The following is a 23,419-nucleotide window of genomic DNA, read 5'->3' on the forward strand; positions in this document are numbered from 1 at the left end:
ATTCCAGCCAATCTTGCGTTCAAAAAGTCAAATGGTGCGCCCTCCCTTCCAAGCCCCGACGTGCGCCCAAACAGTGGTTTACCCCCACATATGGGATACCAGCGTACTCAGGACAAACTGGGCAACAACTGTTGGGGTCCAATTTCTCCTGCTACCCTTGTGAAAAAAAAATTGCTTGCTAAAACATCTTTTTTGAGGACAGAAAAATGATTTTTAATTTTCACGGCTCTGCGTTGTAAACTTCTGTGAAGCACTTGGGGGTTGAACGTGCTCACCACACATCTAGATAAGTTCTTTGGGGGGTCTAGTTTCCAAAATGGGGTCACTTAGGGGGGCTTTCTACTGTTTAGGCACATCAGGGGCTCTGCAAATGCAACGTGACGCCCGCAGACCATTCCATCAAAGTCTGCATTTCAAATGTCACTACTTCCCTTCCGAGCCCTGATGTGCGCCCAAACAGTGGTTTACCCCCACATATGAGGTATCAGCGTACTCACAGCAAACTGGGCAACAAATATTGGGGTCCAATTTCTCCTGTTACCCTTGTGAAAATAAACAATTGCTTGCTAAAACATCTTTTTTGAGGAAAGAAAAATGATTTTTTATTTTCACGGCTCTGCGTTGTAAACTTCTGTGAAGCACTTGGGGGTTGAACGTGCTCACCACACATCTAGATAAGTTCCTTGGGGGGTCTAGTTTCCAAAATGGGGTCACTTGTGGGGGGTTTCTACTGTTTAGGCACATCAGGGGCTCTGCAAACGTAACATGATTCCCGCAGACCATTCCATCAAAGTCTGCATTCCAAATCGTCACTACTTCCCTTCCGAGCCCCGGCATGTGCCCAAACAGTGGTTTACCCCCACATATGGGGTATCAGCGTACTCAGGAGAAACTGCACAACAACTTTGGGGTCCAATTTCTCCTGTTACCCTTGGGAAAATAAAAAATTGTGGGTTAAAAAATCATTTTTGAGGAAAGAAAAATAATTTTTTATTTTCATGGCTCTGCGTTATAAACTTCTGTGAAGCACTTGGGGGTTCAAAGTGCTCACCACACATCTAGATTAGTTCCTTGGGAGGTCTAGTTTCCAAAATGGGGTCACTTGTGCGGGAGCTCCAATGTTTAGGCACACAGGGGCTCTCCAAACGCGACATGGTGTCCGCTAATGATTGAAGCTAATTTTCCATTCAAAAAGCCAAATGGCGTGCCTTCCCTTCCGAGCCCTGCCGTGCGCCCAAACAGTGGTTTACCCCCACATATGGGGTATCATCGTACTCAGGACAAACTGGACAACAACATTTGGGGTCCAATTTCTCTTATTATCCTTGGGAAAATAAAAAACTCCGGGCTAAAAATCATTTTTGAGGAAAGAAAAATATTTTTTTTATTTTCATGGCTCTGCGTTATAAACTTCTGTGAAGCACCTGGGGGTTTAAAGTGCTCACTATGCATCTAGATTAGTTTCTTGGAGGGTCTAGTTTCCAAAATGGGGTCACTTGTAGGGGAGCTCCAATGTTTAGGCACACAGGGGCTCTCCAAACGCGACATGGTGTCCACTAACGATTGGAGCTAATTTTCCATTCAAAAAGTCAAATGGCGCGCCTTCCCTTCCGAGCCTTGCCGTGCACCCAAACAGTGGTTTACCCCCACATATGAGGTATCAGCGTACTCAGGAGAAATTGCCCAACAAATTTTAGGATCCATTTTATCCTGTTGCCCATGTGAAAATGAAAAAATTGAGGCTAAAAGAAATTTTGTGTGAAAAAAAAGTACTTTTTCATTTTTACGGATTAATTTGTGAAGCACCTGGGGGTTTAAAGTGCTCACTATGCTTCTAGATAAGTTCCTTGTGGGGTCTAGTTTCCAAAATGGGGTCACTTGTGGGGGAGCTCCAATGTTTAGGCACACGGGGGCTCTCCAAACGTGACATGGTGTCCGCTAAAGATTGGAGCCAATTTTTCATTCAAAAAGTCAAATGGCGCTCCTTCCCTTCCGAGCCCTGCCGTGCGCCCAAACAGTGGTTTACCCCCACATATGAGGTATCAGCGTACTCAGGACAAATTGGACAACAACATTCGTGGTCCAGTTTCTCCTTTTACCCTTGGGAAAATAAAAAAATTCTTGCGAAAAGATCATTTTTGTGACTAAAAAGTTAAATGTTCATTTTTTACTTCCATGTTGCTTCTGCTGCTGTGAAACACCTGAAGGGTTAATAAACTTCTTGAATGTGGTTTTGAGCACCTTGAGGGGTGCAGTTTTTAGAATGGTGTCACTTTTGGGTATTTTCAGCCATATAGAACCCTCAAACTGACTTCAAATGTGAGGTGGTCCCTAAAAAAAATGGTTTTGTAAATTTTGTTGTAAAAATGAGAAATCACTGGTCAAATTTTAACCCTTATAACTTCCTAGCAAAAAAAAAATTTGTTTCCAAAATTGTGCTGATGTAAAGTAGACATGTGGGAAATGTTATTTATTAACTATTTTGTGTCACATAACTCTCTGGTTTAACAGAATAAAAATTCAAAATGTGAAAATTGCAAAATTTTCAAATTTTTCACCAAATTTCCGTTTTTTTCACAAATAAACTCAGAAATTATCGACCTAAATTTACCACTAACATGAAGCCCAATATGTCACGAAAAAACAATCTCAGAACCGCAAGGATCCGTTGAAGCGTTCCTGAGTTATTACCTCATAAAGGGACACTGGTCAGAATTGCAAAAAATGGCAAGGTCATTAAGGCCAAAATAGGCTGGGTCATGAAGGGGTTAAATTAAAAGTTTTTTTCGGAAATGCGTTTTAAAGTTTTGCGCTTGCGTTCGCATAGGTAAAATATTACCAAAGATACTCTTGTGACATATCTGGTGAAAGCCTGTACAGTTCTGAGTAGAATGGTGTTTATTTTGTTTCTCTATCTCTTTTCTAGCCTGAGTTATGGGGAGAAATGTAAAGGCAGGCAACACCGAAATTCGCACTTTTTCCGAACTTTGAAAATCAATAAAAAATTAAAAAAAAATCTAGAATTTTTTTTTTCTTCACATTTTGCATTCTCTGACACACTATTACCAAATAACAAAATCTCAAAAGAATTAAAAATATAGTGGTAAAAATCATTGGTTCACTTGACATGGAATGACCCAGGACTGCATTTGATGAGGAAAATCTGCAGGCAAAAAATAAAAACGCATGTGCATTTTTAGACCAGAAACGCATGTAATGCTCATGACTGCTTCAATAAATACCAGGAAGTATCAAAAACAAAGCAGCTTTATTTAAAAGATGAGATACAACAAGAGACAAAAACGCTCACAAAAAAGCAATAAAAACGCATGTAGAAAAATGCATTAAAAAACACAATTAATAGAATGCATGTAACCTACTTTAGCTAATAAGAGCAGAAATGCTATAGGAAATCTGCTACATCAAAAACTCACTAAATACTCATTGTGGGAACGTACCCTTAACCTTCAATTGGCAACAACTATATTGAGTAACTTATTTGATAGTTTTCTTGATTTGAAGGCACACTGCCCATTTTATATGTGATCTGAGATAGAAGTAATTTGGGGGTGCCATGCATAATATGTCACTGTGGATCTAAAAATATTTACTTTTTTCATTCCACCATGATAATATCTGTAAGTATAGGGCAGCGCGGTGTCACAGGTGGGTCAGATGCAACAGACAGTCGCTCTGCATCTGGTTGCAGAAGATCTCTGCGTTTGCTGATGCTTTCTTAATCCTTATGACTGTTGGACCCAGCGGCAACCTACCTCCAGCTCTAATTGACACACCTGGACCTTGGTGTTTATAAACTCCCAGCCTGCTTCAGGGAGTCGCTGGTGATATTCACTTTTTCCCTTGTGAAGGCTTGGAGCTGCAGCTGTTGGCTAACTTCCTCTCTGTTGCTCTTGGAGGATGTCTGGTTCCTCTCTCCTTGTTGGTTTCTCTTGTTGTCTTTTGTTATCAGTGGGGACTGACCAGTGCTCATCCCCCCTCTTCCCTATTCAGGGCCTAGCTCTAGGGATATTCAGGACTTAGGTTACTGCTCAGTGATTGGTGTGGAACCAATTTAGAGACAGTAGGGTAGGCAGGGTGTTATAAGATCTGCCTAGGGGTTTCCACTCCCCCATTCCCTAGTGTTTAGGCTTCTTTCCCCTAATCCCTTCATGTTGCACTTAGTCTTTCCCACAGTGTGCGTGACACACAGTGCCTTGCAGCGCTGGGGTCCTGGATTCAAATCCCACCAGGACAACATCTACAAGGAATTTGTATGTTCTCCCTGTGTTTGTGTGGGTTTCCTCCGGGCTCTCTGGTTTCCTCACACACTCAAAACACATACTGATAGGGGATCTAGATTGTGAGCCCCAATGGGGACAGTGGTGATGATGTCTGTAAAGCGCTGCAGAATATCATGACGCTATATAAGATAAAAAATAAATAAAGGCTAAGACTTGATACACATCATATAACTGAGTAAGAAAAGGGGAAGCCTCACTGCTTTTAGGTGAAACAAACATTAACATGCTGGATGGCAACAAATTTGTTCTGCCCTCCAGCCTATGATGCAGAGGAAATGTTTGGCTGCCAAGGCTACCACAGCGAAGAGAACATCCTGTGCCTGATTTGTTGCAAAAATATAGTGACTTTTCGCTTTTTTAGGTCAGACCCGGCCAAAGTATTTGAAGCTGTGAGGAGATTGGATGTGACTCGGGGAATTAATTCATAAAAAATTGTGCCACTTTTGCAGAGTAAATTGCACTAGAAATGTACTTTAGTGGTGGACTGGAGAATATTTCTGGCATCTTGCACACCACGGGAGTACGGTGTGCATAATTCATCAGGAGGCATACACCACATAATAAATTATGCCCAACTTACACAGTGGGTGTGTGCCACTGCCAGAAATATTCTCCAGTCCACGACTAAAGTACATTTCTAGTGAAATTTACTGTACAAAATGGCACAATTTGCGATGAATTATATAGCCGGGTCACACCCAATCTCTCCCACACTTCAGCCACTTTGGCCGGGTCTGACATAAAAAGGCAAAAAGTGTCTACAGTTTTTGCACAACCTTGAGTTGCGCCTACAAATTTGCGATATTTTGAAGTGTTTTACGGCAGAATACTGGGTCCTTATTCTCCACCATGTGAATCTGCAGGCAGTCTACAGGCTCAGTGATCACTTCCTATACCAACTGTCTGGGATGGCTACAGGATCACAGAACGGAGACACTAGCTGGAGTAAGAAGGAGACGGGACAGGAGCATTTTAAACACAAGCATATGTTGTTTTACTAAAGATCACACAGCCCTTTAATAAGTCATTAGACAATGAGGGAACATCATCCTTTCACTTTCTGTGCAGTTGTCTATGTTGTATAATTTCTGGATCTATTAAAGAAAACTTGAGAACGAGCACATCTAAATAATACTAAACATGGAAACTTGCCCATGTCCGTCCTCTGTCTCAAATGACAGACCTTGAAATTGATTGCGAGAGGCAGAGGCGCTTCCTGATTGTGATCCATGAAGACACCTTACTGATGCGTGTTCACACTTCACTTCTACGACAATGCCTATCTTTTGGTGGAAATAAGAATTATTGATTGACAAGTTGCTTCTTTCAGGTCTAAGTACAAATGCTTATTCTCTACAGCACAAAAATGGACTCATCCGAACATAAGAACAACCAATAAAATATCCTTCTCCGCACAATGTGGTAAGTGGAGAATGAAAAATCGAAAAATTTAAAATGATCGCTAATATTTGTTGCATATGAAAAAAGTCAACGTGAATACAACATGAAATTATTGGGTGCTCAGAACTAAGGCCTGCTAAGAAAATGGCCATGGATTGCATGGTTGCCCATACATTTGAATGCCAGACTTGAAATTCCCTATACGGTATATACTGTGTCTTGAAGAAAAAAAACATTTTAGTGAGAAGGATCCCTTACAGATAAGCTGATCAGAGCATGTTCCATACTATATTGTGACCCAGGCAATAAGATAAAATCTGTGGGGGGCACTTGTCGTTACCTGTTTAATTGCCTGGCAGCCCCGCGAGTGGAGAAATGAAGCATCACACACTTCCCATTAAGATCAATAGGCTGAGCAATGCACGGACGCGGCGGGTCTCCCAGTGCTTATGTTGCTGCTGTCTGCTACTCCTAAGACATAAGAATTCTGAATGGGGGACCCTCTGTAGTCTCTTTTCGGAAAACCTTTGGCCCCAGCTGTAGCATGTTATAAGAAAAAGCAAACCATGCATTACTCACCCTCCCTGGGTCCAGCAATGAATTTCTGGCATTTATCATGGTGGTAGATATTGGCTGCACCGCTGACGTCACGTCAACAGCATGGCAGCCAATCAGTGAGCTCAGCACTTCTGAAGGCGGGATTCTGTCTACATGGACAGAGCCACGGAGCTCACTGATTGGCTTCTGCGTTGTACACGTGATGTCAGTGCTGCAGACATTACTGGACACCAGGAGCAGCGCCAGAGACTCAATAAATAATAATAATCTTTTATTTATATAGCGCCAGCATATTCCGCAGCACTTTACAGTTTGCACACATTATCATCACTGTCCCCGAGGAGGCTCACAATCTAATTTCCCTATCAGTATGTCTTTGGAATGTGGGAGGAAACCGGAGAACCCGGGGGAAACCCACGCAAACACGGAGAGAACATACAAACTCTTTGCAGATGTTGTCCTCGGTGGGATTTGAACCCAGGACTCCCTTGCTGCAATGCTAACCACTGAGCCACCGTGCTCCCCACTCGAATCTGGATCGCGGGACGGTGAGTAAAGAACAATTTGTTATTTTATAACAAACCGCAGCTTATGACAAAGGTTATCTGAAAGGAGACAATGCCTGTAAGTCCAAATTTCCAATAAGAGAATAAAAGGATTTACTAAAGAGGACAGTCACTTTTAAGGTTTTCTTTTTCACTACTTAAATATTGGAAACCTAGATAAGTAATTACCGTAATATCAGATCAGTGGGGTCTGACAACCAGCACCTTCACCAATCAGCTGCTGACAACTTTGGTGGCATCCAGATGTAAAAAAAGGAGCTGGAACAGCCCAGTTCTGTACACTGCTGCTCTCGGGTGCTGCTCGGTTCCTACTGAAGTAATAGGAGCTGAGATGCAGTACCTGAGAATGGCCTCTATGCAGCGTACGGAGCTGGACTTTTCTGGCTCTACATATTCTTTACATCTGGCGGCTTCTGGAGCAGGCAACAATGGAACATGAGGGGTGCTGAGTGTCAGACCCCCACTGATCTGATATTGATCAACTATCCTAAGGACATATCATCAATATATAAGAAGTAGACAAATTAATAGACTTTTTTTTTTTTGGGGGGGGGGGGGGGCAAAAATTCCTATAATTCTCCTTACAATAGAAGATACACTAGTTTACCATTATGGCTTTTTAACATCCTCTTGTCATTCTTTCCAACAAACACTCCATTCTTTTCCATGTATAAATGTAAATGGGTGTAAGGGTATGTGCACACGCTGTGGAATGGTGTGCGAATTTTTCCGCACTGATTTTGGTAAATCCGCAGGAAAACCGCACTGCGGAATTTACCGCGGTTTTTTTTCATGGTTTTTTTTCACGGTTTCTGTACGGATTCCACCTGCGGTTTTACACCTGCGGATTCCTATTGAGGAGCAGGTGTAAACCACTGCGGAATCCACACAAAGAATTGACATCTGCGGAATATAAACCGCTGCGGAATATAAACTGCTGCGGAATATAAACCGCTGCGGAATATAAACCGCTGCGTTTCTGCGCGTTTTTTTTCCGCAGCATGTGCACTGCAGATTTTGTTTTCCATAGGTTTACATGGTACTGTACAATGCATGGAAAACTACTGCAGATCCGCAGCGTCAAATCTGCAGCGTGTGCACATACCCTCGGGGGCTTTGAGGAATTTGGAAAACAGCCTTGGCTGATATTTCACTTGGATTATTGCACTTGAGAATGTTCCACTGAGAATCCCGCAATTTAAAGTGCTCACAGCCAAGTTTCCATGCCAAAATTGTATAAAAGAACTTAGCATTTGGGTCTGTCACAGGGAATAATGTCCCATGTACGGATGGGGATAATTGATCTACCGGAAAATGAGTAGAAAGACTTTTCTTTTATCATTCTTCTTTCACAATAATTTAGTGGAAAAAGCTGACGGTCGCTGCTTTAGGCAAAAAAAGTTTTCTTAAAATGTAATGATATCCAAGTGGTTCCTACTATCGTTTTTAACTTTATTTCATGCAAACACTTTTAACTGGTAAATGTTACACAAACTACAGTACAGACCAAAAGTTTGGACACACCTTCTCATTTAAAGATTTTTCTGTATTTTCATGACTATGAAAATTGTACATTCACACTGAAGACACCATCAAGAGAATGCCAAGAGTGTGCAAAGCAGTCATCAAAGCAAAAGGTGGCTACTTTGAAGAACCTAGAATATAAGACATATTTTCAGCTGTTTCACACTTTTTTGTTAGGTATATAATTCCACATGTGTTAATTAATAGTTTTGATGCCTTCAGTGAGAATGTACAATTTTCATAGTCATGAAAATACAGAAAAATCTTTAAATGGGAAGGTGTGTCCAAACTTTTGGTCTGTACTGTATATCTTTGAAGGAATTTCAATGAGTTGTTCATATTCCCAAAATGTGAAAAAGGAGTCTACTTGTTCCCAATAAAAGCACCACGGTGTGTCCATGGTTTGTGTCTGGCACTGTTTTGGGGATATGCACACCGTGTCCTCCATCTGACAAACTGTAAAAATGCCTCATAAAATAAACCTAATGCACAGCAAAGTCAAAAAGATATTATCGAGCACATATTCCGTCTTATGTCACTTTTATTAACCACTTCAGTGCTCTGAAACCCAGAAGCGGGTAATAGAAGTGACATGCTCAATCGTCGAGCAGCTTCCGTTGAGAACCTACCGGCTCACGGTATAGAGCGACAGCCATCAGCGGCAGAGCTGCAGTAGGATCGATAGTAGCACCGGTGAAGCCCCCTCAGGAATACAAGTGCCTGTGTCCTCCAGAAGTGGCTTTGCCTGAGAAAGCTTGGCATCTAGATGGCACTTGTGTGCACACTGCCTTTCTGGAAATGGAAAACCCTTCTCTAGACCTGGACAACTTTTACTACGGTAATTTGACACGTTGCCGTTGATACAATACAAATCACCATTTGATCTGAGAACTATATTTATGCAAGATTGCCTCCATTTACTTGTACATAGGCACAATGTTTCTGACAAAGAAAGTGGAATGGAGTGTATAAAATTGCCACGATGTGGCCTGGAATATCTAAGTGTAGGTGGAAATAGTCCTAGTGTTGGATCTATAAGCACAATATCCCAGACAGAAAGTGCTCTCATAAATAATTAGCCCTCCTCACTGAGGGGTACATCAGAAGAAGGGAAGAGGCACGATAAGGACAAATATCTTATTCTATCATTGTCTAGTGAAAATGACAATATCAGGTGAACAAGAGAACAAGAGAAGACTGCAGATTAATGTTGTGGTCACAAGGAGATGGCATGTTTGATTAATAAGGGACACGTAGTACTGCTGTGTAAATCATACCATCATGAAAACATCATGAAAAGGAAAAAGCAAAGTAAAACAATGCACATGATGGATCAGCAGAGGCTGCAGAGCCTGGAGGAGATGATTTGTGGCTTCTCCTCCTGACACAGGAGATATCATGGTGACTACAACATGCTTTTCATAGATGGAATGGATAGCCATGCATTTTCCTAGAAGCAGTGGAGGGGAGAGAGGAGTGAAGTTCAGCACGACCATTACCTGGATGGTCGTGCTGAACTTCACTCCTCCCTCCCCTCCACTTCTTCCATTTGACCGCAATCACCAGTATGACCAGCACCCTCCAGGTAAGGCTAGTTTCACATTTGCGGTTTAGTCCGCAGCGTATCATCCGCAATAGCAAACGTCTGATAACGCAGCGTTTTTTATCCGCATCAGCTTACACATGATGTTAAAAAAAAACGCAGCGTTTGCATGCGTTTTTTCATGTGTTTGCGTTTTTTATGGGCATGCGTTTGATATTTCCAGGAGAGTGTGTCTTTAATGGGCATGCGCAGTCCGAAGTATGCAAGCGCATCAAACACATGCATACGCAAAGACATGTGTACGCATGTGTTCCCATAGATAGTAATGCGTTTTTTCCTTGCGCTAACAACCGCATACGTTTCTAGGCGGCAAATTGACGCCTCTAAAATTACTACATGTTGCGTTTACCGCGCCAAACCGTAGACGACGAAACGACGCATGCGTCGTCAAACGCGGCAAAACGCAACCGATCGCAGACACATGCGTCCCTAATGTTAAATATAGGAAAACACAACGCATGCGGATTATTGCGGAAGAAACGCTGCGGACACAACCGCAAATGTGAAACCGGCCTAAAACAACCGGCGTGGTTAGCTGAATCCACCTTTCCATATTTGCCATTCATTTTCCTACTTATAACTCTTTGTGGGAATTTCATTAATATGGGGCCCAGTGCGAGTTCTGTGACAGGCTATCCCCCTGTGCAGTGTGTACTGTTTCATCAACAGGCTAAAAATCCGGTATAAAGTATTATATCTCACACCTAAGAGCTGTATCAGGCCTAGATAATCCTCTGTGAGCTGATCATACCCCAGCACAAATCTCATTCCTGTCATAATAGTTTGCTACAATATATCAGTGCAGGTAAGATTCATCTGCCTGTAACCAGTCTACTTGGCTCACAGAGGATTGCCTGAACTGGACACAGTGTATGCGCTTGTCGTTTTAAGCTATGCTCACACAAAGCATTTTTGCGGCTTTTTTATGCAATGAAAACCTGCTTTCTTGGCAGTAAAAAGTCTGCATTGAAAACACCTGTTTCGCAGCACTTTTAGTGGCGTTTTTTAGCTGCTGACCCGCAGCCATGAATCAGATGTTGGCTCTGTTATTGCCGCTGGGTATGTTTTACTCTGAAACGCTGCAGTGGGTCACAGAAGTAACACTAGAGCAATGAGTAGTTACAGAGTTTTTCTTGCTGGCTTCTCCCCGCCCCGCTTACTTAGGCTAGTTTCACATTTGCGTTTAAATCCGCAGCGTTTAATCCGCATCTGCAAGTGGTGGAAAAAACGCATATAAACGCGTACAAACGCGGCGATTTTTAGACGCATGTGGTTAAAAAAACGCCGCGTTTGTACGCGTTTATATGCGTTTTTTCCTGCGTTTGCGTTTTTGGTGCGCATGATGAGAAATTTCACAAGAGAAAAGTCAAGATAACCAGACACCGCCAATGGGACTACAGAGGGCGTGTATTATGGGATCTCTATATATAGACCCCTGAACAGCTGTAATCTTCAGATTTTGCTCCTTTATCCTGTGTCATGATGGATCTTCGCATGGAGAGCTTGGATTTCAACCTGGATTTAAGCATCAAGCTGTTTCTTGCCTGTGCTTTTGCTTGGGAGCAAGACAGAAATCGCGAAAGATGGAGGAGACAACGTAGGCGTATTTGGAGACACCCCATTATCGAACTACGTGAGAGCCGTGGAGCCTATCACACGCTGTATGGCGAGCTTAATGCCAACCCGGAGAAATTCCATGAATATACAAGGATGTCGCAAGACTCGTTCCGGGATTTGCTTGCTCGTGTCCAAGGAGCTATCCGGAGACAGGACACCCAGCTCCGTAGAGCGATTCCATCGGAGGAACGTCTGCTGGTTACATTAAGGTACGTTCCAAATCTAAACCAATGACAGTCCAAATTTTGTGTTTTCTGACATGTATGTTTTGGGTATTTTCCTTTCTTTCTTTAGCGTAACCACACCATAAATAGAATAGTTTGTAATTTTTGGGGGTTTCTTTTTCTTACAGATTTCTGGCAAAAGTAAAAAGAAAATTAATACCAAAAATTAACCAGATGCAAAATCCTGTGGAATAGAAAAATACAGATTATGGCAATACAATACAACCTAATGCACGTGATAAATAATTATGTTCTCTGGGCAAGGACCGGTCTTAAAAATGCCAGAACTCGATAGTATTTGTATCTTCTGATCCTTGCTCCTGAACCACTGGGAACACGGCTCTCTTGACGCAGGTCCTTGTTGAAGCGGTCCTTCATCGAACGCCAACGTGTTTTGACTTTGGCCACTGTTAAAAAAAAAAAAATTTATGGTCAGAAAAAGGACTTTTGGCCGTGCTCACACAACTGTGTGTGATGACAGAAACTCCTGAGAGTTTCTTTCATCACACACAGTCGAGTGAGCACGGCCAAGGTCTCTGCTGCTTCACACTGCAGTGCAATACTTACCAAATGCATTTCGGACCCGAGTCGGGGTGCTGTCCCAGCCATCCCACATCTCTTTGGCCACCTCATTCCATAGGCGCCGGATCGTGACGTTGTTTGAGTGCAGTGGATCCCGGGTGTCCCACAACGGGACTCGCTCCTGGACCAGGGAGATGAGGAGGTCATTTTCAATTAGGTCATCCTCCCGTTGTGGAACCTAAAAATTAAATAAAGTCATTAAAGTTTAGTGAATTAACATAAGGAAAAAAAAGAAAAAAGATGCTGAGAAATGGCATGAATAGGAAAGTCAACATACAAAAGGATTCCAGAAGAAAAAAGTTAAGAAATAGGAATGGAAAGAAAAGAAGATTCAAGAATATTACACTGAGGATACAGTAAACAGTCAGCCTTGTATACGTACCCGCTGCCGTCTTTCCACCCGACCTTGAGTCCGCTGCTCCTGCCCAGTCTGTGCCGCAGTTGAAGGAGAGCTCTAAAAAAATGAAAAATTCAAATTGTCACATGTGTAGATGTGACAGTGAATACTTACCAATCTGACGAGGCAAGTACTCACCTCACTGACATGCTCGACTTCTGACGGCCCAGGATGAAACTCCTCATCAGAAGAAGAAGAAGACATTCTGATGCATGTAGAAAGAAAGAAGTGCAAGAAATTAGGACATGTAGAGACAGAAAATAGAAAATAAAGGCATTGGATAGGATATACTCACATTGTTCAGTGTCTTGTTTTCCTCCAAGATGTAGCCTGTGCCTCGTTTGCTTCAGTGTCTGCTGAGTACTAACCTGCAAATGTCCACTCCCTCCCTTTATCACCTTGTATGTGGGGGGTGGCTTATCAGTGTCTAGACATGTTTTTCTCTTTTGAAACGCATGCGTTCACGAACGCAAGCAGACGCATGTGCTTCTGGACGCATGCGTTCATATAGACAGCAATGCGTTTTTTTGCTGCAATCCTTGCGCAATCGACCGCATGCGTTTCCAGGCGGCAAATTGATGCCTCTAAAAATTACTACATGTTGCATTTCCGCGCCAAGCCGCAAACGACGAAACGACGCATGCGTCGTCAAACGCGGCAAAACGCGAACAATTAAAAACGCATGCGTCCCTAATGTTAAATATAGGAATACACAACGCATGCGGATATTTGCGGAAGAAACGCTGCGGACACAACCGCAAATGTGAAACCAGCCTTAGATTGACAGGTCTCTCCCTAAGTATTTGCACGGGAGATACCTCTTGATATACCTAAGTAGGGAAAGGCCAGCAAGGACATCTCTCTGACTAGTCATTTCCAAGCGCAAATTGTAATGTCTAAGAAACCGCAGCGTTTTAGAGTGAAATACACCCAGCGGCAATGACGGAGAGTGTAATCCATGCTGCCCGCAGTTCGGCAGCACTATTCAGCTGACAAGATTCCCTGTAAATAAATTCTTGGGCTACTTCACAGAGATGGCCAAAGGGCACATGGGGGGGTACGCTTTTAAAAAATCCCCTTTAGCCGGTACTACAGCAACTGCGGTCAGGCTTAGACTATTTTCCTCCATACCAAAGTATGTGCCCCCACCCGCAGCATTCAGCCGCTCTACTGCAGCTGACGGGAAAACAAGCACAGTCAGCAGTCACTTTCACCATGCTGCCTGGCTGTCACCGCTCTAGTTCTATGTACTGCTACCACCTTGATGAAGTCAAAGAATGATTTGTGATGGTTGTCAACAGGGGCGACATTTAATATGTTCAACCTGTGCAGGTGCACAGGGGCCAAGCAAGTAAGGGGTCTCTGTCCCACCATAAAAGTGGCTAGCATCCAAAGTGTTTATTAGATTACATATGGCACATTGGATTGATAGTTCCCAGTTGTTGGTAGATTTTTGGGGACATATAAGAGGGATATTCTATACCTATAACAATACACAATTATTAGAGAGGGCGTCTGTACACTGCTCTTGCATATGGGTACGACGCTGTATTCCTCCGCCCCTGGCAGTATATTATTCAATACACTAGAGTTCACATAATTACATACCAGCATCATCATTTGTAAAGATGGTGGAAACAGGTCTCTGATCCTACTGACAGCAGGTTAGATTTCCAACTTCGTGAATTGTGACCATAACCATAGTTGTACATAAAGACCAATATTAAAGGACCCCTGTCTGTCCCTAATGCTAACTCTTCCATGTAAGTCAGAGAAGGAAGATCACAACGTGTCCAGGAATTCAGAACGTTATCCAAGGAGGGAAATAGATTCCTTAGGTTGGAATCACACATGCAGTTTCTCATGCAGAGATTTCTTTTTGGATCCAGTTCAATAACTGGTTAACTGCTGTTCCTCCTCCCCTCTACACATGCTCCACTTGCCATGCCCATCCCCCCCACCCCAATGGAAAAGTAAGGACACCTCTATACACATTAGGCTAGGTTCTCACTAATCCAGTGGTCTCTGCCGAGGATTACATCAGGGTTTCTGTGAGGGTTTGTTTATTGCCTTGCAAGCTGATGGTTTTATTAATACTCATTTCAGTATATACATTTTGAACTGGTTTTTTCTTACATGTTTTTAGGAAGGAGTAGTGGCCAAAAAACACAATTTTGCTGCAATTTTCTTTTTGTTACAGTATTTTCTAATCAGGTCAATAAATTTAATATTTTAATAGACAGGACTTTTACAGATATACTAAATATGTTTGATATTTTACATTTGTTTCATTTTAATTGAGGGAGAGCAGGGTGAATATAATCTTCATACTTTTTAAAGTATTTGTTTAAGTCTCAGTCTCCTATGAGGCATCTCAGACTGTGGTGGAACTACATAGGAGTACCGAGAGGGCAGCGCCGGGGGCCTTCAGCAGGCCTCTGGCTTCTTTGATAACCAATCATGTCACAGGAAGCTGACTGGTGCCGATGCGTGTGAACACGGGTGTGCGTTCAATTTAAGCTCTGCTGTCAGAGGCCAGAACTTGGCCCCGTCTGCCAGCTATGTAATATACCCTGCATATATCATGCGAGGAGCGAGTTCAGCTCCTGAGCCCTCTCCAAACGAAGCAACCCTGGCAATCACGCACATGTATGTGATTTTGCATTAAGGCGTTTTAAAGCGTATTTCCATGAAGTCACAGTGCATTCACAATGAAGAGGATGCAGGGCTCATTTTGAGCAGTGTCCCCCTTCGAATGCAGTGTTCCTAGTCACCTGGCTGTGCAGGGAATTGCAGTTGATCCCATTCTTTTCTTTACGTCCTAATTCAGTCTGTGATTTTTTCTTGTATGTAAAATCACGATCTGTTGCTCATCAGTGTTTTTTTATATGAATTTCATCATTGTTTGGTCCGTGTGTCAGCTTTTATCATCAGTGATTCTCGCATATGAAAAAGTATAGAACCAAAAGACAAAGCTTCTCCTATCCCTTAGGCCAGTCTCACACGTCCAGATAATTCCGGTACCGGAGGAAACGGTACAAGAGTTATCCGTGTCAGTGTGCTCACGTAGGCCATCCGTGTGGGATCCGTGTGATGTCCATGAGTACGTTTTTAGGGTCCGTGTGCTGTACGTGTGTCCGTGTCTTGCAACAATTTTTACAATTTTAACCCTATGACAGGAAAAATGCACACACAGACAGCACACGGACAGCATCCGTGTGCGGTACGTGTTTACACGGACCCAATGACTTTAATGGGTCCGTGTGATCCGTGCGCCCCCACGAACACTGACATGTCTCCGTGTTTTGCAAACGGACAAACGGTCCGTGAAAACACGCTGACATGTGCAGAGACACATTTATTTTAATGTGTCTACGTGACTCAGGGTCTCCGATACGTGAGAAAACTGTCACTACACGTACCGGAGCCACTGACGTGTGAAACCGGCCTTACAATGTTAATCACGGGCAGCACACGGATAGTAGTCATTGGTGTACTGACCGTGATCTTCCCGAACCCATAGACTTATATGAATAATTTTGATTTGTGATGCAGATCAGAAATTACATGTCTCAATGATATTATGGAGGATACAAGAAAAACACGCATGTGAACAGCTCCATAGATCATAACGAGTAAATTTTATTTTACATTTTCAGTGGAAAACATGGATATAACACATACGTAAAAATGTGTGTCTGAACGAGGCCTTAGGCTGCGCAGCAGTTCACCCCAATTTAGTCCTATGATCCCTCTAGTGCTCCATGCCCTGCGCCCTTTATACTCGGGTGTGGGGGTTTCTGGAGGCACATCCTACCAACATGGGGAAACTGTTGATTTATTACGAAATTGACATGATTAATTTGGGATAATTTCTGCCCTGCAGCATTTTTAGTGTAAAAAGCTTAAACAGCAAGAAATATAAAATGCTAAACACATAGATCAATAAACAAGACACGCAGGTCTTGCCATAACAAACATCCTTGCCAATTACCCTAAGAGACCTCACACTTGATCATGTAGCTCTCTATTTTAAGATGCTGTTGTCAAAGGCCACACATGCAGCCTTTCTGCCGGGGCCCTTCTTCTGTAATTCCAGAAATCGCATGTGCATATATCCTCTGTTAATTATTGCGTACAGTCTTTTACAATGTAGAATGGAGCCGCTATCAGTAAGTATATGTGCAGCAGACAGAACGTGCTCCCATGGAAACAAGACAAATACTTCCTCTATATCTGTCACAATGAATATTCAAAAATCAATAGTCCAAAGCCAGAGAGATGACTAGGACCAGTGTCACAGCCTCAGGTCTCCTTCACACACTAGGACACCCATTATATTCTATGGGGCTGCGCATATGTTTGTGTTGAATCACACGAAGACATGTCTGTTTTTTACCGGCAGCACATATTACACGGACCCACACAAGTCTTTGGGCCCATGTAAAATACGTACCATACATTCCACGTACCAGAACATCATGCAATCAAGAAATTACTGATTTTTAAAGGGAACCAGTCACCAGAAAAATACGCTATTTACCTGCAGGTATGGGGTTAATCTGCATGTTAGTAGCGTTATTAACCTGCCCGCTCAATGCTGCGGGGAGAAAATGGACTTTCTTCCCCTCTACAGCGTTCAGGTTTCAGTCACGGGGGCGGCACCGGCACGCGTTCAGTCACCGCTCTTCACCGTCGCCGTGTCACGCAGAGGACAGCACAAGATCCAGAATGTCTGAAGAGATATAATGTTACTGACATCATCGCCCTTCAGAGTCGCCGGCCTCGCACTGCGCAGCGGTATCCGAAAGTGGCTGTTGGCAAACGGCATGGAGCATCAGAACAAGGCTCTTAGCCTTTGTTTGTCGGAATCACTGGAATACATCCAATTCAGTTGACTAAAGCAGACCTGTGTGGCATGTTTTTCCTTTTTGAATAAAGTGGTGAACGAGTTTTTATTTCATTAAAGTATTTTTTGTGTGTGAGTTTTTGATTACCAGATTAGTCTGCTAGACACCTTTCCATTATTAACACCAGGGCTTGATGCCAGCTGTGTTTGTGGACACCATGCAGCTGACATCAACACCAAAAACCACTACCCTGATTGCCAAAGCACCAGGGCAATCTGGAAAAGCCGAGGCGAAGCGCCAGAATTGGCACATCGCATGTGATGCTCCACTTCTGGGGTGGCTGCAGGCGGAGAAGGACACACATCATTTTTTTTCCATTTAATTATTTATTTGGCTTAATAGAAAGCACTAGAAACTATCTAACTATCATTATCTATCATCTATCTATCTATCTATATTTCTATCTATTCATCTATTGATTATATTTTCACATCTTTAAGACTTAAAAATCAGTCCTTTCTTGAATGCTTTATATTCCGATGCGTGTCACATGAATGGCACACTCACGGCACACGGATGTTGAAAAAAAAGCACACGGATGGTCAAAATGGCACATTCCACACAGACATGTTTGTATGCGCACGTGTGAAGGGAGCCTTGTGTGGAGAGTATCATCAAAAACTAAGAAGGGTAAAACACATCTGTAAAAAGAGAACAATTCATACTTATTATGGCTACGTTCACATTTGCGTTGTGCGCCGCAGCGTCGGCGCCGCAACGCACAACGCAAACAAAAACGCAGCAAAACGCATGCACAACGCTGCGTTTTGCGCCGCATGCGTCCTTTTTTTCATTGATTTTGGACGCAGCAAAAATGCAACTTGCTGCGTCCTCTGCGCCCGGACGCGGGCGCCGCAGGGACGCATGTGGCGCAAAACGCAAGTGCGACGCATGTCCATGCGCCCCCATGTTAAATATAGGGGCGCATGACGCATGCGGCGACGCTGCGGCGCCCGACGCTGCGGCGCAGACCGCAAATGTGAACGTAGCCTATCACATTTGAACACTGCAGCATCAGAAACGAATTCTGAACCTGTATACAGATAGGACTGGATTTACACATCTGTATGTATCGGTCCGAACATTGGCTGCAATGCATGGATCTGCTGCGGGGCTCCTGACCCAAAATCAGCAATTTCATATATGCCTGTGATGCTAGAGTTAAAGGAAATCTGTCAGCAGGATTTCACCCCCAAACTACCTTTATTTATCTGAAGCTCTTTCAAGACAAATCCAGCAATATCTTTATATGACCAGTCCGCTCCTTTGCTACTCAGAAATCACTGTTTGGATTGATATGCAAAGGAGGCTGTAGATATGATGCCTCTGTCACTCCACCTCTATTCTCTGCTGGCTGCCACTTCCTGTCATGGTGTCAGACAAACAAATAAAGCTGGAGTGACAGAGGCTTCAGATCTACCAAAGTCCTTCAGCATCATTTGCATATCAATTCAAATGCTGATTTCTCAGTAATGGAGGAACAGACTGGCCATATAAAGACATTGCTTGTCTGTACTAGTCCCCTCTATAATTTGTAAAGCGCTGCGGAATATGTTGGAGCTATATAAATAAAATTATTATTATTACTATTATTATTGCTGGACTGGTCTTTGAAAGAACTTCATGTACATATAGTTAGTTTGGGGGGTGAAATCCTGCTGACAGATTCTCTGTAAGGTCAAGAGGCCAGCGGTCAGTGCATGCATCATGGTCCTTGCTCGGGCCGTAATACACGAATATGTGAATCCAGCCGAAAGCATCAGATCTGCTCCATAAATATCCTAGCCAATTTTGAGCTGATCACCGGGACAGCTGCTGAAGACAAGTGTCTGTTTATTCAATGTGTTCCAAGAGATGAAATCTTAAGGTGTCCACACACCATGGATAACTGTCAGCCAATAGCTTGGTTGGCCAAAAGCGACCTCCTTGCACTCACCCACAAACATAAAGGCTTACCTTGGCTAAGCATTCATGTGTTCTCTATGTGGAGAGTAGAAATGAGCTGCCTGGGGAACAAATGAATAAGAGAATAAAAGTTGTTTAATAAATAAAAGAAACGATTTTCCTGCTGATATCTATTGAGGGAGATTTGGGAGGCCCTCAATCCACCAAAATCTGTGGGTCCAGCCAACCTTAAGGGGTTCACCACTACTTTTATAATGATGACCTATCCATTAGATAAATCATCAATAGTGGGTCAGTGGGTGGTCTTGCTGGATAGAATAGGAGCTGATCAGCAGTACCCAGGAGCAGAAACAGTCTGCAGAACTTACCATTGTTCACTGGTTACACCCAGCTCCTGACGGAGGTCATAACAGCTCATCTTTGGGGGTGCTGAGTATCAGACCACCACCAATCTGATATTGATCTATCCTAATTACCGTATTTTCCGGCGTATAAGACGACTGGGCGTATAAGACGACCCCCCAACTTTTCCAGTTAAAATATAAAATCTTCTTAAAAGTCGGGGGTCTTCTTATACGCCGTATGTCGTCTTATAGGGCCGGTGACTAATGTGCCTTTTGGGTGGGAGTGGTCCCGATGACGACGAGGGGGCGTCTCACAGGAAAGTGTGAGTGGACTATCCCCCATTACCTCATCGTAGCGCTGAAGCGTGGGGTCTCTGCTGGGAGCGGCGGCTCCTCTTTGTGCCGCGTGGGTGCTGTGGGGCGGCGGCTCCTCTTCTGTAGTGTGGGGCCTCTGTGCTGTGGGGCGGCGGCGGCGTATTTTCATGCGGTCAGTCGGGGCTCCTCCGGCATCTTCTTAACCCCTTCACCCCCAAGGGTGGTTTGCACGTTAATGACTGGGCCAATTTTTACAATTCTGACCACTGTCCCTTTATGAGGCTATAACTCTGGAACGCTTTGACGGATCTTGGCGATTCTGACATTGTTTTCTCGTGACATATTGTACTTCATGTTAGTGGTAAAATTTATTCGATATAACTTGCGTTTATTTGTGAAAAAAATGGAAATTTGGCGAAAATTTTGAAAATGTTGCAATTTTCCAACTTTGAATTTTTATGCCCTTAAATCACAGACATATGTCACGCAAAATACTTAATAAGTAACATTTCCCACATGTCTACTTTACATCAGTACAATTTTGGAACCAAAATTTTTTTTTGTGACGGAGTTATAAGGGTTAAAAGTTGAGCAGCAATTTCTCATTTTTACAACACCATTTTTTTTTAGGGACCACATCTCATTTGAAGTCATTTTGAGGGGTCTATATGATAGAAAATACTCAAGTGTGACACCATTCTAAAAACTGCACCCCTCAAGGTGCTCAAAACCACATTCAAGAAGTTTATTAACCCTTCAGGTGTTTCACAGGAATTTTTGGAATGTTTAAATAAAAATGAACATTTAACTTTTTTTCACACAAAATTTATTTCAGCTCCAATTTGTTTTATTTTACCAAGGGTAACAGGAGAAAATGGACCCCCAAAGTTGTTGTACAATTTGTCCTGAGTACGCTGATACCCCATATGTGGGGGTAAACCACTGTTTGGGCGTATGGCAGAGCTCGGAAGGAAAGGAGCGCCATTTGACTTTTCAATGCAAAATTGACTGGAATTGAGATGGGACGCCATGTTGCGTTTGGAGAGCCCCTGATGTGCCTAAACATTGAAACTCCCTACAAGTGACACCATTTTGGAAAGTAGACCCCCTAAGGAACTTATCTAGATGTGTGGTGAGCACTTTGACCCACCAAGTGCTTCACAGAAGTTTATAATGCAGAGCCGTAAAAATAAAAAATCATATTTTTTCACAAAAATGATCTTTTCGCCCCCAATTTTTTATTTTCCCAAGGGTAAGAGAAGAAATTGGACCCCAAAAAATGTTGGCCAATTTGTCCTGAGTACGCTGATACCCCATATGTGGGTGTAAACCATTGTTTGGGCGCATGGCAGAGCTTGGAAGGGAAGGAGCGCCATTTGACTTTTCAATGCAAAATTGACTGGAATTGAGATGGGACGCCATGTTGCGTTTGGAGAGCCCCTGATGTGCCTAAACATTGAAACTCCCTACAAGTGACACCATTTTGGAAAGTAGACCCCCTAAGGAACTTATCTAGATGTGTGGTGAGCACTTTGACCCACCAAGTGCTTCACAGAAGTTTATAATGCAGAGCCGTAAAAATAAAAAATCATATTTTTTCACAAAAATGATCTTTTTGCCCCCAATTTTTTATTTTCCCAAGGGTAAGAGAAGAAATTGGACCCCAAAAAATGTTGTGCGATTTGTCCTGAGTACGATGATACCCCATATGTGGGTGTAAACCATTGTTTGGGCGCATGGCAGAGCTTGGAAGGGAAGGAGCGCCATTTGACTTTTCAATGCAAAATTGACTGGAATTGAGATGGGACGCCATGTTGCGTTTGGAGAGCCCCTGATGTGCCTAAACATTGAAACTCCCTACAAGTGACACCATTTTGGAAAGTAGACCCCCTAAGGAACTTATCTAGATGTGTGGTGAGCACTTTGACCCACCAAGTGCTTCACAGAAGTTTATAATGCAGAGCCGTAAAAATAAAAAATCATATTTTTTCACAAAAATGATCTTTTCGCCCCCAATTTTTTTTTTTCCCAAGGGTAAGAGAAGAAATTGGACCCCAAAAAATGTTGGCCAATTTGTCCTGAGTACGCTGATACCCCATATGTGGGTGTAAACCATTGTTTGGGCGCATGGCAGAGCTTGGAAGGGAAGGAGCGCCATTTGACTTTTCAATGCAAAATTGACTGGAATTGAGATGGGACGCCATGTTGCGTTTGGAGAGCCCCTGATGTGTCTAAACATTGAAACTCCCTACAAGTGACACCATTTTGGAAAGTAGACCCCCTAAGGAACTTATCTAGATGTGTTTTGAGAGCTTTGAACCCCCAAGTGTTTCACTACAGATTATAACGCAGAGCCGTGAAAATAATTTTTATTTTTTTTCTCAAAAATGATTTTTTAGCCCCTAGCTTTGTATTTTTACAAGGGTAACAGAATAAATTGGACCCCAAAATTTGTTTTCCAATTTGTCCTGAGTACGCTGATACCCCATATGTGGGGGGGAACCACTGTTTGGGTGCATGACAGAGCTCGGAAGGGAAGGAGCGCCATTTGGAATGCAGCCTTAAATGGATTGGTCTGCAGGCGTCACGTTGCATTTGCAGAGCCCCTGATGTACCCAAACAGTACAAACCCCCCACAAGTGACCCCATATTGGAAACTAGACCTCCCAAGGAACTTATCTAGATGTGTTGTGAGAACTTTGAACCCCCAAGTGTTTCACTACAGTTTATAACGCAGAGCCGTGAAAATAAAACATCTTTTTTTCCCACAAAAATGATTTTTAGCCCCCCAAATTTTTATTTTCCTAAGGATAACAAGAGAACTTGGACTCCAGAAGTTGTTGTTCAATTTGTCCCGAGTACGCTAATAACACATATGTTGGGGTAAACCCCTTTTTGGGCGCATGGGAGAGCTCGGAAGGGAAGGAGCACTGTTTTACTTTTTCAACGCAGAATTGGCTGGAATTGAGATTGGACGCCATGTCGCGCTTGGAGAGCCCCTGATGTGCCTGGACAGTGGAAACTCCCCAATTCTACCTGAAACCCTAAGGCTAGGTTCAGATTGCGTTAGTGCAATCCGTTTAGCGCGAGCGCTAGCGGATTGCGCTAACGCAATGTCTTTTTCGGGGCCGCGTTCAGGGGTCGCGTTAACGTCCCCGCTCTCGCAGATCTC

The 23,419-nt window shown here is 43.1% G+C and overlaps 1 protein-coding gene across 17 annotated transcripts in view; it reads right to left on the bottom strand.

Moving 5' to 3' along the window:
• MBNL2 (muscleblind like splicing regulator 2) overlaps positions 1 to 23,419 on the bottom strand; it is a 257,792-nt gene that overhangs the window by 162,577 nt on the left and 71,796 nt on the right. For 2 of the 17 annotated variants that reach the window (XM_077297135.1, XM_077297130.1), the window contains exon 2: positions 19,640 to 19,689. The exons of the other annotated variants lie outside the window; for them this stretch is intronic. The gene's annotated coding sequence lies outside the window, so the exon portion shown is untranslated. The remainder of the gene's footprint in view (positions 1 to 19,639; positions 19,690 to 23,419) is intronic. 17 annotated transcript variants of the gene reach the window in all.

The sequence above is a fragment of the Ranitomeya variabilis genome, chromosome 3 (genome assembly GCF_051348905.1).
Source record: "Ranitomeya variabilis isolate aRanVar5 chromosome 3, aRanVar5.hap1, whole genome shotgun sequence".
Classification (NCBI taxonomy): domain Eukaryota; kingdom Metazoa; phylum Chordata; class Amphibia; order Anura; family Dendrobatidae; genus Ranitomeya; species Ranitomeya variabilis.